Source organism: Vipera ursinii, assembly GCF_947247035.1.
Source record: "Vipera ursinii genome assembly, chromosome: 5".
In the NCBI taxonomy this organism is placed as follows: domain Eukaryota; kingdom Metazoa; phylum Chordata; class Lepidosauria; order Squamata; family Viperidae; genus Vipera; species Vipera ursinii.
The window spans coordinates 46,735,510-46,744,145 of NC_139518.1; the positions used below are offsets into that span (position 1 = coordinate 46,735,510).

At 41.0% G+C, this 8,636-nt stretch overlaps 1 protein-coding gene across 1 annotated transcript in view; it reads right to left on the bottom strand.

Moving 5' to 3' along the window:
• Window positions 1-1,772: 1,772 nt before the first annotated feature.
• SFXN3 (sideroflexin 3) overlaps window positions 1,773-8,636 on the bottom strand; it is a 37,207-nt gene continuing 30,343 nt past the window's right edge. Inside the window, exons 15-17 of the transcript XR_014492664.1 lie at window positions 5,606-5,747; window positions 3,736-3,987; window positions 1,773-2,502 (exon numbers count right to left, since the gene is read on the bottom strand). The gene's annotated coding sequence lies outside the window, so the exon portion shown is untranslated. The remainder of the gene's footprint in view (window positions 2,503-3,735; window positions 3,988-5,605; window positions 5,748-8,636) is intronic.

Below are 8,636 nucleotides of genomic sequence, written 5' to 3' on the forward strand. Positions count from 1 at the left end.
AAGACTGTTTGCTTCATTTTCTCTCTTTTCATAATAATGAACACCTCCCATTTTCAGTGGCTTGCAACATTTGTTCTGAATGTTTTTTTGCATTGCTCTTTTTCTTTCACATTGCCTTCATAGTCCACTATAGTTTCCCCTGACCACACAGTCCTTTTATCTTATTGACTGTGATGACCAGATGGTTTGTTGATGAAGTAAGGATTGTACTTCTGATGTGAAGACATCATAACATTTATCAATAAACTCATGAAGGTCGTTCGTGGGTTTTAAAAAAAGCTGGAGCAAAATTGGTTTATGAATTCTGAGAAACAAGAAAGCAAGATAAGGAAGAAACAGAAGCTACATGAACAATAGAAAAATAATACACGGTGTTGGTGAAGAGGTTGTGGGTTTATCCTTTTTGGCAACTTTGAATATTCTGCTCTAAATAAGTTTTATAAAATGCAGTCCTAATTAAATTGGGTTTGGTAAAATCCAACTAAATACAATATCCTTACTTTGGGGCATGACATTGTTTGGAGTGCTTCTCTCCCCTTTCAATGTCATTTTATTACGAAACATTTACGGTAAGCCACTTTGAACATATGTGGGTTGAGAAACACCCAGCCAGGCAGGGAGGAGGACTCAAGTGGGGAATTAGCCTTGAATTGTTGTGTAGCTGCAAGAAAACTAGGTCTCAAGGTTCTGACTGATGAACCCAAGCAAGCAAGCAGGCTCTGAAACAATCCAATCTCTTAATGCAAAATTTTCATTTCGGCACGATTGCAAACAAAACCAGCTCTGGAAAAAACCCCAATCCATGTAGTAAAAGTGTAAAATGCCCTCTCCCCCATTTTAGTCAGGTCACGTTTCCCAATTACGTGCTAAAATATTGTTATGAGAAAGTGTCTCTGAGTTTGGCCAGACACTTGGTGAACTGTCCTTGGTTCTCACAGTCTGACTTCTTCATCTCTGAAGCCTGCATTTCATTTCCCTTCCCTCCCCGCCCCCCAAAAACCTGGAAGCTAGATAGCAAAACTGCTGAATTTCAAGCTAAATTGCCTCTTCCCCCAAATTTTCTATAAGCCAAAGAATTATAGATTTAAGGGGCTCTATTATTTCCAGCTGCTTGACAGAGGGAACTGAATTGTCAAATGAGACCATGCTTTTCAGGACTGTGACTCCAGAACTTTCACTCTGTTATTTTACTTTTGCTCTGATCCATTCTTCCTGCTATAAAAAGGACGAGGTACCACAGAAGTATCTTCTTTACTGTATAAGGAATATTTGCCCTTTTCCAAAGTGAGTTGTTTTATTTTGATGCTCAGAGCTGCAGAGGTTTCTCATTAATGAAAAAGAAAACTAGTATGGTAAATTCCAAATTATACTTCTTACTGTTTTCAAAAAGACACTTCTATTTTAAGTTGAGTTTGTGTGCTAATTTTATCTCCACTTCCCAAATTCCTGTGGAGAAATCTCACTCTGTCATTATGCAAGTAGTTTATTCCTGAAATAATTCTTTTGTTAGGAAAGCAAAATCCTCATTCCCTCTGTTTATTTGCACAAAGTGTTGCGGCATTTTTAGTGTAATGCTTCAAGATCTTTGTCACCATTGAATTCCCAGTGTAGAAGCTGAATTTTTGACAAAGAATAGGGTCCTTCAAGACCAAGATCAGGTTTAAACTATGGTCTTGGCTGGACAAACTCAAACAAACAAATACAGACAATTGGGTTTGTTGTAATGTAGTGGGTCCGACGCAAGGAAGAGACGCCAGCCGGAGTACGTGTTCAGCTCTTTATTGGAAGGGGGGGTAGCGTACTGAGGAACGAGGGTTACCTGGCCTCCTTAAATACCTAGCCAGGTAGGTGACCAGCCAATGGGGTTGGCCCTAGGTTTCCCGCCGAAACTAAGGTTCCCACCAAAACCGTCCAGGTCAACGCCCCCTAGTAGCTGTTGCTATGCAGATGCCTGCACTGGATACATAACATTTGTAGTTTAGAAAGAAAAACATTTCCCAAATTCTTTCAGTAATTTATATATGAAACTAAGAAGGAACAAAATCTAGTGATAAAAAGCATATCGAAAGTGTCAAGCTTCTGACGTATGGGCTTTTCAAGTGACTCTGAGGCATTGTTTACCTTAAAAGTCCTTTATTAGCCTAATACACCGGCAAATGCTTGCTCGAAGGAAGCTGGAATTTGAAATCTCCACCCCTTGCACAATATATTAAAACACAATTCTCCACCTTTCTAATTTTGTCATTAATCATATTCTCCAATTAATTTAAAGAAGCAGTTTCCCTTCCATTAGAAGACCCGCCAAGGCCTTATCTTCTTTAGTTAGAGAAATGGCCTTGAAAGTGAATTCCTACTCATCCCTCCTCCCAACATTAAACTAATCTTTTAAAGCAATACACAAGTTTAACATATGAAATGACTACTTCTTCATCTCTTGTCAAGCAATAACATTCAATGTTAGCAGAGTTGACATCCGGCCCCCCCTTACAAAAAGGACAGATCCTGTAATGTAAACAAAATACAAGTTAGCAACTGGCTTTTGGTTTGTTGGGGTGTTTCTCATAAAACCTCTTGATAAGTCTGTCAGTTTTCACATCAGTAGATTTCACCCAAATGGCTTCAGACAATGGGTATCCCTTCCATTGTACTAGGTATTGCAATTTTCCCTTAAAGATTCTAGAGTCAAGAATACATTTCACTTCATAATGGGTCTGACCTGCTACCATGAGGGGTCCAGGTGCTTTCTTAGTGGGAGATCTTAAAGTGGAGGTTCAATGTGCTAAGCACATTGGTTTGTGCTTAAATTGTAAGCCGCCCTGAGTCTTCGGAGAAGGGTGGGATATAAATGGGATTTTAAAAAAAAGTTTCAGCAAGCTACAATGGAACACCGGGTGAATTTTCCCCAAAAGTCTGGGTAGTTTCAATTTTACTGTGACCGGGTTGATGATTTTCACAATGGGAAAAGGCCCCAAGAATTTCGGTCCCAATTTCTTATTGGCATAAGTTTTGGTTGACAAATAGACCTTTTCCCCGACTTGGAATGTTCTTTGGGGAGCTCTCTTTTTGTCAGCTTGCTTTTTGTAGGTCTCAAAGGTCTTTTTTAAGGCCACCGTTGTATTTTTCCAAACTTCTTCCCAACCCTTCACGCAATGATCAAGAGTCTGGGAAGCGGAGGGTAACTGTGGGTATTCAGGTATGGGGTTGACTTCTTTCCCTGTGGCTACACAGAAAGGAGTGTAGCCGGTGCTACTATGTACTGAATTATTGTAAGCCACCTTTGCAAAAGGGAGGAGGTTGGTCCAGTTTGTTTGTTGGTAAGAGATGTAGCATCTAAGGTATTGTTCCACCATTTTGTTGGCGGATTCTGCGGCTCCGTTAGTAGCCGGGTGAAAAGCAGTTGATAGGCCTTGAGATGATCCAATTAATTTAAGAAAGTTTCTCCAAAATTTCGCTATGAACTGCACCCCTCTCTGGTTGCTGAATTAATGGCTGCCAGGGCCCCCCCTGCTGCTGGCCTCACTTGTCCTGCTGTATGTTCAGGGGTTGCACATTTGGGTCCTGCTGCTGCCACCCTTGCTGTTGTCCTCCCACCAGCTGCTGATCTCCAGGCTTCTGCCCCACCCCCAGCTGTGGGTGCTTCCCAACCTCCCATTGCTGCAGAGGCCCCAGGCTGGGGTCCTCTGTCTCTATGGAACTGGCAAGCAGTCTGATCTGCAGACAGGATTTTCCACTCACCTGAGTATTCAATCTCAGCTGGCCTGGCTGCTCCGAGGCTCCTGGAGTCTCTGCTGGGCTTAATCCACTCTCCTGGTTGTTTGGGTCCAGCTCCCAGCTGGGAGGATTGCTGAAATTCTTTCCCTGCCGGCTTCTTCGCTGGCCCTTCCCCAACTGGGGTGGCGGCTGGTGCTGGAGAGTTGGCTTCAGGCAATTTTTTTTTAATCCCATTTATATCCCGCCCTTCTCCGAAGACTCAGGGAGGCTTACAATCTAAGAAGCACAAATCAATGTGCTTAGCAATAGCCTTCATTCTATGTATATGCCTGCTTATTAGGGCTTTCGCCCCCCCCCCCAAGCGGCATTATTACAAAGTCAGCTTATTGTCCCCAACAATCTGGGTCCTCATTTTACCTACCTCAGAAGGATGGAAGGCTGAGTCAACCTTGAGCCTGGTGGGACTCGAACCTGCACTAATTGCAGGCAGCTGGTGTTACTTAAGGAGGCATTAGCCCACTGCTCCACCAAGGCTCTTTTACTCCCTCCATTATGGGATCTTCCCCAACTCTTTGCCAGACTGCCTCCCAAACTTGGAGACAGCGACGGGAGGTTGGGACTCCCTAATTAGTTTAAAAAGTAGTGTGGATTCCAGCTTGATGTCAAGTTTCTGATGTATGGGCTTTTCAAGTGACTCTGAGGCATTGTTTACCTTAAAAGTCCTTTATTAGCCTAATACACCAGCAAATGCTTGCTCGAAGGAAGCTGGAATCTGAAATCTCCACCCCTTGCATAATATATTAAAGCACAATTCTCCACCTTTCTAATTTTGTCATTAATCATATTCTCCAATTAATTTAAAGAATCAGTTTCCCTTCCATTAGAAGACCACCAAGGCCTTATCTTCTTTAGAGAAATGGCCTTGAAAGTGCATTTCTACTCATCCCTCCTCCCAACCTTAAACTAATCTTTTAAAGCAAGTTTAACATATGAAACAGCTACTTCTTCATCTCTTGTCAAGCAATAACATTCAATGTTAGAGAGTTGACAGAAAGTATATGGTATCTCATACAGTTTGCCAAATGTGGAGGAAGAAAGACAAGCATAAAGTTTACTTAATGCTCCCAAAGAAACCCTTTGACTGCTTGTAAAGCATACTGAGTTGGAGAAAGCAGCCAAAAGTCATCCGTGCCTTTTAGTCATTTATACTAGAGCTGATAGGTACATGTTGACTGTTTATCCAAGTACACCCTTTCTCTATAGATCATTAATAATGATTTCAGTCTCCGTGTGTGTTTAGACCCCCATCCCAGTTTGTATGGCTACAGTACTTTGTCAATAAGATTCAGCAAAGTGCACTAACCTTGCTGCAACACCTCTGCCTAATTGGCAAAAATATTTCAAAATATTCCATTAGTGGCAGCTAGGGATTTAAGAAAGTTTTGGCCTTTAATTTCCATAACAAATTATCACTCCCCTCCCAGAGATGTCATTTAAAACATATAAATATAGATATAGATGGCTAGATGGACAAAGGAGAAGCACAACAATCTCCAAAATGAGATTATTGGACTAAGGAAAGGTAAAAAAAAAAGGTCAACTTGGAAAGATATATGATAAGCAGGCCCCTTTATGTGCAAGTCATTTACATTTATGAAGAATCTTTTCTCAAGGTTTGCAATCATAAAAGCAAAATGTTTGTTAATTAATTTTTTAAAACCCATTCAGGACTGAGTGAACTACCAATTGGAGGGTGCAATCCTATCTTTGCCTATCTGATATAAATTCCATTTAATTGTTTGAGATTTTAAAAATGTTTAGGGACACCGTCTTGTAAATATATTAAAGTAAGTTCATATATGTTTCACATACGCAGCACAAACAAGTTACTTACCATAAGATCTATGCACTTTTCAGATTGTTTTAAAAATATTTTAAAAATATTTGATGTGATTAACCCAATCTTGCAGACACATTGATTGGGGGGCCTTGGCAGCAGAGTAGCAATAGCTGTTGAGAAGAGCACAACTTCCGCACTGCAAGATGAGTGGCATGAGGGAGGGAGGGAGGGAGGGAGGGAGGGAGGGAGGGAGGGAGGGAGGGAGAGACAGAGACAGAGAGATTGATTTTCTTAAGTCCACCATCATCACCAGTCAGGAAGGGGCCAGTTTTGGGAGCTGCCAACTGAATCCCTCACATACTTCTAGTTTTTCCTCCTCTTTCAAGGCAAATTACAGAAAATAGGCCTATTGTTCTCCTGCAAGGAAATGTTTCTTATTTATTTAAATGCTGAGAAAGAACAGAACTCTACCAAATAAAGTACACTGTTATGGTCCATGAAAGCTTGGGGACAAAGGGGGATTGAGGATGGTGTGCTTATAGTCTTCTTTATAATGCACAAGAGCTAAAGTTCTCTGGGCAATCCTCTCCATAGTGATTAAAACATTAAATCAGCCTTTCTCAACCAGGTTCCAACCAAATTTGCTCAGCTAAAACCTTGAGACTAGTTAGTATAGTGCTATGAAAAACCTTAATTTTCATGTTGAACCATTTAATCCACCTGCTCACCCAATATAGGAATATAGAAATCCAAGTTAAAGCGTCTACAACACATGGTTGTGCAATTTTTGTTTGAATTCAGATGGTGAGGGAGAGCGCTTCACCTTTCTGAGAAATTGGTTCTATTGTCAAGCTTTTTTATTGCTAGGAAATGGATTATAACATTCAATTGGAATCTGCCTTCCTGTAACTTCTGTGCCTTCCCTTTAGGATGAGAGAGAACAAGTCTTCTGAGATATGTGGCTGCCTTATGGTTTGTGCTTTTCCAGGCAGTTCAGCAGTGAGTGAGAAGAAGCCAAGAGCAATAAACACGATCCTGTGAGGTCTTCCATTCTCACACAGCTGGAGAACCCGAACTTCTTGGAAAACTGTAAGTATCTCTTCAGTTTTGCTCAGTTTGGGGTCTAAGTGATCATGAAGTAATTATTTTGAGACAGCTAACAAACTGTGTTTGCAGCGCTGTATAGAAGTAGAAGAAAATTCTATAGTTGTCTGTAGTAGGCAATTATTTTAGACAATTCTATAATAAATAGCAATTTTAGATAATCCAACATTCTATTATCACAATGCTACCTCAATTGCAAAATAGACTCAAGTGCAAAAGTAGAGTTTTTCCTTTACTCAGAAAAAAAGCCAGAAGCACAGTATTGCATATATGAAAGTAATTCAAATGTTTCCCATTACCTATTTCTAAATTTGTAATAAAAAGTTGGGAAAGACCCATAAAAAGACCTATAAAAAAGATTTTTGGTTTGTTTCTTTTTAAACCTCAGTAGCAATCCTAATCCTAGGGAGCGATCAGAGATTGCACCAGCCATTTATTTTCCTGTCATCAAAACCAAATAGCTTATTGTTTGACCATATAAGTTAAGCCAGAATCAGCCAGGGTAAGAAGACATTAAAATTGGCCCCCTTCCCAACATCTGGCAGAATAGTCTGCTTGCCTCCCAGGGACCCCTGCTGCAGGGTTTCTGATAATCAGACATCTGGTTTCCAAATAAGAAAAGGAAAGGAAAGCACTTTATGTAGCCTAGCAGAGAAAAATAAAAGGAGAGGGTTGTTTTGTTTTGGTCATTATCTCCCTGTGATATTAGTTGCACTGAAATAGAAACAGTCCACAAAGAGGCTAAGGGGTAGACAACATCTGGTTGTCAGCATTCCAGCATACCCAAAGGTGAAGGAAGGTAACAAAAGCAATTCAGCAGCATTCAAACCAGAAGAATGGACTAGGTAGCCAATGATATATACTCTGAAGGGGTTATTTCAAATTAGGTCAAATTCCTCATTTGAAGCTATTATTTCACAATAACACAGCTCTGGGATTGTCTCCCACTGTGAAATCCATTTCAAATCCAATTAATTGTAACCAGGATAATTTACCATGGAATGTGTGACTCTCTAATGAAACTCGATTGATTTTGCAGAATGTCTTCTGCTATAAGGAAGGATTGTACTGTGACATATGGTCTGCCGTCTTTAAAAACGTGGCAACACTCACTTTTCACAAAAATGCCAATACAAAGAAATCCCAAGTCTCCAACAAGATGTGATATTTCTTTGCATTGGCATTTTTGTACTGTCACCAGGCACAATGACATATTCCCTCCAGTTTCAGCCCACAGCTGTTCTGCTCTTCAGAATCATTCTGCATGATGCAGGCTTCCTTTGGTTCCCACCCATAGTTGAGGCCAACCAACTTTGGGTTTTCCTCATTGTTGGAGAAGTATTTTCCATCCTCTCCTAACCTAAGCCTTACTATATGATGGTGATGTGGAAGGAGATGGCATTTGCCCAGTTCCCAGTGGCTCTCTTCATCTGCTGTGGACATAAATCCTCTCCTGAAATTGCTGCCCACTCCTCTCCATGGCTACATGGTGCTGTTGCTTTGACATGTCTGCAGAGGAGGAGCAGGAGCACCATGACTGCCAGACTAAGACTTGCCCAGAAGACTCATGTAGAAACCAATAGTAGTCTGTCTTGACAGTACCCCATAGAAGAGCCTGCCATTTGTTTTACCATGGATCTGAGACGGAGATCCTTTTCTACCATTTTCTTTAACTATTGCTGGTAAACTAGGCTTGGGACCAAGACTTCCGTGGCAGGTTGCACCAAGATTGCTAGATTTAAAAATTCTGATCAATGTCTACATTTGCTAGTCTGTGGCACACTGGCACACAGACTTCTAGTGATACAAGGGATAATGAATTATGGCTACTTTCTAATGCCAGGTGTGGGGAACTATGGCCCCATGGCGGCTCAGGAATTTTGGGAGTTGAAGTCCACAGGTCATAAAGGGGCCATAGTTCCCCAGCCCTGTTCTAACCCAATGTTTTTCAAACTTGGTAGCTTTAAGATGTGTGATCTTC